This window comes from Megascapheus bottae, chromosome 18, assembly GCF_031878675.1.
Source record: "Megascapheus bottae isolate mThoBot1 chromosome 18, mThoBot2.hap1, whole genome shotgun sequence".
NCBI lineage: Eukaryota > Metazoa > Chordata > Mammalia > Rodentia > Geomyidae > Megascapheus > Megascapheus bottae.
Window position 1 is genome coordinate 14080281 of NC_143526.1, and position 8820 is coordinate 14089100.

An 8820-nucleotide genomic window follows, 5' to 3' on the forward strand; every position below is an offset into this window, starting at 1 on the left:
ATGTTACTCATAGAGTCAGCAAATGCTTTGATTTATTCTCACTCCTCCACCTCCTGCCTTCTCATGTGTTTGTTTGTGGTTGGAACTCAGGCCAGCGTGATTTTGCCCATGTTCATCAGACTTGTGACTGTTGTCGTTCTGCTTTGTTTCATGCTTACACAATACCGAGACTTTTTTTCTGTAGGGAGGAAACATATCACCTGTCCTTTGTCCCTTGGCTTCAGAGCTCTGTGTATCCCTTTAGCAACAAGGAGCTTCTGGGAGAATATTTTATTTTTAGGCTCTAGAAATCTCCACTTCAGAATTTGTGACTACAGTAAAAGGGATATATAAGGAATGGGAAGTCTTTTTCAATTTTTGTCTTGTGTTCTGTGGCACTGGGTATTAGAACCCTGGGCCTCCTGCACACCCAGTAAGTAATGTACCACTGAGCCATGCCCTAGCCCATGGAAGTCACATTTAACTCCCCTGGACTTCTCTGCAATTTCATTTTGCTTCCTTGAAACAGCACTCCCAACCTTCAGGTGGGAAATTCAATTGTCTGTAACAAATAACTTAACCTTCATATAATCCCTAATGATTTTAACAACCCCATGACCCCCCGATGACAGCAGTTTTGTGACTGGAGATTTAGAATGGGAGAGCAAGGGCGCCAGCAGCCATGTTTACTTGCAGTCACACAGCCGTTCTTGTTATTTGGGGTGGAAAATTGATCAAGTTTTCCTTTTTTTCTTTCTAGTTAGCAAAGTAAATATTGTATGTTTGTAATAAATGCCTTTTAGCGAAATTGCTAAGGTCACTCATTTGTAGACATTTGAGCCATAGTGCGGACTCATCACATTAATGTTAGTGGGTCAGCCATGTGTAAAGAAAGGTGGGTGGATCTAACTGGCCCAAAGTGTAATCAGATTCCCTGCCCCCACCACCACCCAGAACCCGGCCAGTTCCCTCACTTCACTGTATGCTGAACTCAAGATTTCCATATGGAACAAAGCTGATGTCACTGATTAGACTTTTTTGTACTTAAACAAAATAAAAGAACCAGGGAACCGATGACTCATGCCTGTAGTTCTAGCTACTCAGGAGTTTGAGGTCTGAGGATCAGGGTTTGAAACCAGCCCAGGCAGGAAAGTTCATGAGACTCTTATCCCCAGTAAACTACTCAAAAAAAAAAAAAAAATCCAGGCGTGGTGCTGTGGGTCTAGTGGTAGATCACGAATCTTGAATAAAGAGGGACTCAGGGATAGAGCCCAGGCCAGAGTTCAAGCCCGAGGATGAGCAGAAAAGAAAAAAGATAGCAATCCCCCAAAATTTATGCCTTTGAAAGGAGCTAGGCCTTCAGCAGATAAAGGGGAGAAAATTAGCTTAGTTGAGTGACTGTCACAAGTGTCTTCAGTAGCCAAGTCTGCAGCTCTTAAGAGCACAGGGATTAGAGGCCCTTTGACTTTCTGGTATGGGTTGATTGATCAAACCCTTAGCCTTACAATGAGATTATAGAGATCCAGAGAGCCATGCAAATCCCGTCTTCCTGACCTTCCTCAGGCGTCACTACCTGCACACCACTGAGCTGTTATATTTCTATCATGTGGAGGTTTGTTGAATTATGCAAAACTTACTGTGATGTCTTTTGTGTCACTGTGTTACTTTGTATCTACTGAAGGGAAATGTCTGTACTTGAAGAGAAATTCAACATGAAACAACCATCTTTGTAGTCGAGTTGCACTCAATATGTATGTATGACATACACGTTCAAGCCTAGTACCTGTAAATAGGAGAAAATTTGATAAATGTAGTAAATTAAGTTATAGAGTCATTTGATTCTTGGTTTGCCGCCTCTTGTTATTTAATTTCCCTGATGCCGCACGTTTAGGTTTGTTCTAAGGTACACAGGATCTCAGTGTCCAGCCTGCCTTTACAGGAGTATGTGTGCTGATGTGCCAGGACATTCTTCACTGAGGCAGCCATGCCAGGAAAGCACATGGCACCTTTGATGGCATGACTCCATCTCTAGTTCACCCACTTTTCCCTTTTATTTTGATTTACTGTGATGATTTAATGATTTCTAGACATAGCACCTAGATGCTTACTTTATAGGAAAATAAAAATCTGCACTGGTGTCTAACAAAAAGTATTTGCTTTTTTATTGTATAAAGTTATTCAAAAACATTTTGAACCAAACCCCAAATCTGTGTCCAAAATGATAGTTGGGACCTATCCAAGAAATATATACATATGTATGTAAAATTGACCTTGTAGTTCTTAACATGGGATGCTAAGAGCCAGCCGCCAGAGGATGTACATGGAAAAATCACTCTTGGCTATTTAATCTATCTGATGAAGACTGGGTCAGTGCCACCTACTACTGCAGTTGGCATCAAGCCTCACCAAGAACTTTGTCCTTTGCTCCATCTCTCCAAGACAGCACCTTGTACCAGCCACCCTTCTGATGGTCTGAACCCCTGACATTGCTGAGCAAGAGCATTTGAGTGCTTCTCTTGTTGAATAGTAGGAAAGAAGATAAAATAGGGCCTGTTGCTGGTATGGGTGAATCCAGGTTAGTGGCCCTGCCTTAGGACTCTAAGCCTCATATTGCAGCAAGGCCAGTGGCCTCTGCTGGCATCCTGGCTGGGCCTCTGAATAGCAATGAACTCTTACAATATTGGATCCCCAAAGTGTGTGTGTGTGTGTGTGTGTCCTTTGTCCCTTTAGCAACTACTTGTGTCAATTGCTTGCAGAGCACATCAGTGTCCTCAAGAGGGTCATCTGGGTATATGCCCAGAAATCAAATGGAACCTGAGTCAACTGGGCTTCTTTTTAGTTTTTGATTGACACCAAGAGCTTGCATGCAGGTATGTTCTGCTTTTAATATTCCGTTCCTCATGTGAGCTTGTAAACCTCAGTGGCCCAGAAGCAGTGGCTCCCAACCAGTGCAATGGTTTCATTTAGGAATCTTCTCATGTAAGACCCTGTTTCCCACTCTGATTCACACATACCTGAGTAGAGCCACAGCATCAGGCTGCCCATAGGATGCTGACTGTGAGGGAAGTGAGATAAGTGGGTTACTAAGTCTGAGCCAGCCCCATTGGTAGTGTTTTGGACAGCACTCAGCCCTCCCCCACCCCTCCCCCCCAGGTGCTGGTTGCATCATGCCTGCTTCTTGGGGATGTGTTCTTGCATCTCATTAACAATTTGGCTTAGTAGACAGCCCTCCCCAATTCCTAGAAGCTTCTCTTGGATATTTCTAGAATACTTTTCAGGTCTGGGAATGGGCATATGAAACTAAAATGATATTCTTATGAAAGTCATAACTAAGGGTATTTTTGCTAGGCACCAGTGCCTCATACCTACTCAGGAGCCTAGACTTGAGGATCATTTTTGGAAGCCAGCCTGGACAGGAAACTGTGAGATTCTTGTCTCCAAAAGTGGAGCTGTGGTTGAAATGGTAAAAATGCCTTGAATAAGAAAGCTCAGGGACAGTGTCCAAGGTATGAGTTCAGCCCTAGAACTGTCATCAAAGAAGAAGGACAGGAGCATAGCCTAGTGGTAGAGTGCTTGCCTAGCATGCACGAAGCCCTGGGTTCAATTCCTCAGTACCACATACACAGAAAAAGCCAGAAGTGATGCTGTGGCAGAGCGCTAGCATTGAACAAAAAGTGTCCAAGGACAGTATTCAGGCCCTGTGTTCAACCCCCAGGACTGGAAAAGAAGATGAAGAAGGAGGAGGATGGGGGAAGGGACGAGAAAGAGAGGAGGAAAAAGAAGGAGGAGATTAATTGTAGAAGAAAGGTGAGAAGGGAAATATTCCAGGCCATTGTGATTTCTGAAAATAATGAGAACATTTTCAAAAACTCAAATCTCAGGACATATCATAGAAGACCTTTAATAGAATTCCAAAATGAGTCCAACTTCCAGTGTCAAGCAATGCTATTCATAGGTCTTTCCTGATTTTGCCACATCCTTAGGTGTTCAAAGAAAATTCTCAAGGTATGTGCCAGCCATAGTATAAAATCACCTTAAGATTCCAGGAAAAAATTGCCCAGTTATTTATTTTTCCTGTGATAAAGAGTATCTCCCAGTAATAAATGATATTTATCACATCCGTACACATTTGTCCTAGTGTGGTGGTACTGTGTATGTACAAACTAAATTGAGGGCACTTTGATTTATTAAGCCATCTATGTCATGTAGTGCTATTATCATTTGCTTTTTCTATGGACATGGTTTTAATTGCACTTAATTTTTCAAACTGAAAAACAAGTTTTCAGAAATGGGATACAAAGTAAGTATCATCCTTGCTTACTTGATTTACTCAAGGTACAGGTCTGCAGCTGGCAAAGTCACCCCCATCCTCCAGCCATCTACAGCCACAAACACCAAGACCTAAAGGGGGCAAGGAGAAAGAGGGAGAGAAGTAAGAGACTGTCAAAATCTCTGCCTTTTTACATAAGCAAAGTCAGAGGAACTAGGAAATTTCGGTTGGCATCCTCTCTTTTGTAACTTGTCCAACATTAAAAGCACTGATCAGACTTTTAAAAACTATTCACATCAAAATATACTGCCTTCAGTATCAGACCATATGATGTTGTGTGATTGCCAATTCTATTTCAAGGCTTTAGGAGAGGAATAATAAGTAAATGATCTCTGGAGTAAGAGTGCTCTTTCCTCTGAGTCCAGGTATAATTTCTAGTTCTCCATTGATGTGTCCCTCCTCTCCCTCTGGCAAATGCTTGTTGAGTTGGACAGAATATTTAATATGAATAGGTCCTACTCTTCAGAGTCCTCCTTGGCACAGGGTCCCGGGGAGTCTGAAAATTGGAGTGTGCTTTTCACTGATGGTGTGAAGTGGGAAGGGACTTTGCTATTACAGAACCTGAAAGGATCTTTTTGACTTCAGAAAATAGCCTGGCCAAGAAAAGCTTTTTTCCATAAATACTCAGGACTGCATTACGCCCCCTTGGAGGACCGAGGTGAGTACATGTAATCAATATTCCCTAAGAAATAGCTTCTGAGCTACATGAGAGCTGAGGTAAGACATCTCCCTCCTCTGAACCTGCTGACCTTGAGCAGCACAGCCCTTGCCAATGCTTTGAAGCAACAAAGGCCACATGTTGGTGGCATCATTGCCTTCTTTTAAAACTTGTACCGACAGGGTCCCTCTGGGATCAGTGGCTCCCCCAGCCTTCCTCGGCATCTTCATCTCAGGCCCTAGCAAGAAGAGTCACTGGGGACTGTTTAGCTTTTTGTCCTTCGGGGGGCTTGAACTCAGGGCATGGACACTGTCTCTGAGCTTTTTTGCTCAAGGCTAGTGCTCTCTCACTTGGAACCACAGCACCACTTGCAGTTTTCTGGTGATTAACTGGAGATAAGAGTCTCATAGACTTGCCTGCCAGGGCTGGGTTTCAATGGTGATCTTTTCATCTCAGCCTCCTAAGTAACTAGAATTACGGGCGTGAGCCACTAGCAACTGGCAGTGGGGACTGTTTTGACCCCTAAAGTAATACTGGATGCCAGGAAAACCAAAACTTGAAGCAAGAGTTTTCTCTTCATCATGGAAGATATATTTTCTAACCATCATTATGATTTTGATGACAGAGCCCAAGTATAAATGTGTGTGGCACAATACATAGTTTATATTGTTAATATTACTGTGTTGTATAGATGGGCTACCATTTCCTTCGCCAGGTAATGAGTACATTTCTTTTGAGAAGCAATATCACCTCATCTTTTACATCTCCTGCCCCTGTCCACAATTTACACAGTTCATTTTCCAGTGTATACTAAATACCATAATTGCATCCATTGACTCTTCCTCCCTTCCTGTGTCCCCATCTGCCCCCCGAAGACAAAATCTCCAAAGCAAAAATAAATAACACCACCAACCAACAAACAAAAACTTGTTCCAAGTCCCTTATTTTACCACTTCTTTTTAAACTTTATGATAGGTCATGAGTACCCAGTTCTCTAATTTATCATGTTTAGTAGTTATATATTACTCCTTAACATAGATATGTCTTGACTTACTCAGCCTATCTGTGGACATTAAGGTGGTTTCCATATTTTGTTATAACAAATAGATCTATAATTAACACCATCACACTTTGTATCCTGATGTTGCTTTTATTTCTGTATGATAAATTTCTGAAATGAAGTGACTTAGTATTCTAGCTTGGGTCTGGAATGCCCCACAAAGACATAAGTATCCAAAGGCTTGTTCTTCAGCTTGTTAACTTATAAGATGGTAGCTTTTAAGAGGAGAAGTACTACAGAATGGGGGTATCATTGAGGGTGTTTTTTTTTGTTGTTTTGGTTTTTTTGCCAGTCCTGGTCTTGAGCTCAGGGCCTGAGCACTGTCCTTGGACTTTCTCAAGGCTAGAGCTCTACCACTTGAGCCTCAGCACCACTTCCGGCTTTTTTCTATGTATGTGGTACCGAGGAATTGAACCCAGGTCTTCATGCATGCTAGGCAAACACTTTAACCACTAGGCCAAACTCCCGGCCCCCATTGAGGGTGTTTTTGAAAAGGACTTTTAGATCCAGATCACTTTTCTTTCCTCATTCTCCTGCCATAAACGGAGTGGCTTTTTGCTCCTCCATGTATTACCATACAGCCTGGCTCCATGAACTAAACTCCCTGAAACCAGGAGCCCAAACTACTTCTCATGTCTCCCCAGATACCCTATTTTGAAGTCCAATTGCATAGAATTAGGAGATGGAAAATTTGGAAGAGAATGGGGTTTGAGTGAGTTAATGAAGGTGTGCCCCCATTATTTGATTAGTACAATTGTATGCAGCGCCTTGTTGGTTGGGGGCTGTAGTTCAATAGTAGAGTCCTGGCCTGGTGTGCACAAAGCCCTGGGTTTCAGCCCTAGTGCTGGGGGAGGGTGGGTTAAAGCCCTGTGAGGTCACAATGGGAAGCCAGCTGTTTGTAAGCCAGGAAGCAGAGACTTCACTCCACCCCTAGAGCTACAACTTTCCAGCTCAAAATTATGAAAAATTCCTATTGGTCAATCTATTTGTTCTTTTTGTTTTGTTTTTATTGTAGCAACTTGTATCTTTGCAGATTTGCACAAACAAGTTTTGGGTTTTTCCCCTCCCCTCCCCCAGTGTATAGGACTTTCACACAATGGGTGAGATTTTCAACCTTTTCTTTAGAATCTAAACACAGGGCTGGGATGTAGCCCAGTGGCAAAGTGCTTGCCTAGCAAGTGCAACATCTTGGGTTCAATTCCCCAAAACAGAAAAGACAAAAAATACAGTTTAAAAAAAAAAAAAGAGGGCTGGGAGTTTGGCCTAGCAGTAGAGTGCTTGCCTAGCATGCATGAAGTCCTAGGTTCAATTCCTTGGTTATCACACAAACAGAAAAAGCCAGAAGTGGCCTGTGGCTCAAGTGGTGGAGTGCTATCCTTGAGCAAAAAGAAGCTCAGGGACAGTGAGTGCCCAGGCCCTAGTTCAAGCCTCAGGACTGGCAAAAAAAATCTAGGGACTGGGATAGAGTGCTTGCCTAGCATGCACGAAGACCCAGGTTCAATTCCTCGGTACCACAGACATAGAAAAAGCCAGAAGTGGTGCTATGGTTCAGATGGTGGAGCTCTAGCCTTGAGAAAGCCCAAGGACAGTGCTTAGGCCCTGAGTTCAAGTCCAAGGACTGGCCAAAAAAAAAGAATCTAAAATCAGTTGTCTGTATGATCTGGACTGTACATATCCAGAATGGAATAGGGTGGCTAGTAATCCCAGGAAATGTAAAGAGGAAGATAGAGGTCCCAGAAAAGCCTAGGCAAAAAACCTAAGACCCCACCTGCAAAATAACTAGATAAACAGGGTGTTCGTGAATCAAACCTATAATTCTGTACTTGAGGTGCTGAGATTGGAAGGATTACAAATCCTAACCAGCCTATGCAAACAAAAAATAAGCATCTCAATGGAAAAAGCTGGGTGTTCATATATGTATCTGTTATCCCAGGTATATGAGAGGCAGAGATAGGAGGATTGTGGTCTGATGCTGGCTTAGACAACAATGAACAACCTTGTTCAAAAAAGAAAAAAAATAGCTGGGCAATGTGACTCACATCTGTAATCCTAGCTACACAGGAGGCTAAGATCTGAGGATCTTGGTTCAAAGCCAGCCCAGGCACTAAAAAATGTGAAATTCTTATCTCTAATTAATCACTGGAAATGGGGAAGTGGGACTGAGGTTCAAGGCATAGGGCAGTAGCCTTGAGCTGAAGAGCTTAGGGACAGCACTCAGGCCCAGAGATCAAGCCGCATGACCCACAAACAAACAAACAAAAAAATCCTAAAACAAAAAAAGCTGGGGTATGTCTCAAGTGGTAGAAGGCTCTGACTTCAAAACTTTGTACCACCACCAAAACAAAACAACCACACATCTCTAACCATAGTTTCTCACCTGAATCTATTGACTAACGCTGCGGTAACAGAATACCATATACAGGCTAGTTTATAATGAGCAGACCCTTACTGCCTCACAGATTCTGGAGGGAAGCCCAAGTTCTAGAGCTGGCCTCCAGCAAGAGTCTTCTTACACCATGGCAGAAGGTTGGTGAAAACTTGTGAGAGAAGGCAAGAGGGGGCCAAATTCAGTGAAATACTAGATCTCCCCTGCATTAACAGCACCCATCTATTCACAAGGACAGACCATCATAACCTAAATATTTCTTGGTAGGCCCCACCTCCCAACACTTTGTACTGGATAGTATGTTTCTAATACATAAACAGTGGGGGCTACATTCAAAAATTATATTTAATTGATACACTTGTGAAACTGGATCTGAAACTTGTTTGATTTTATTTTTTCTTTCAGAG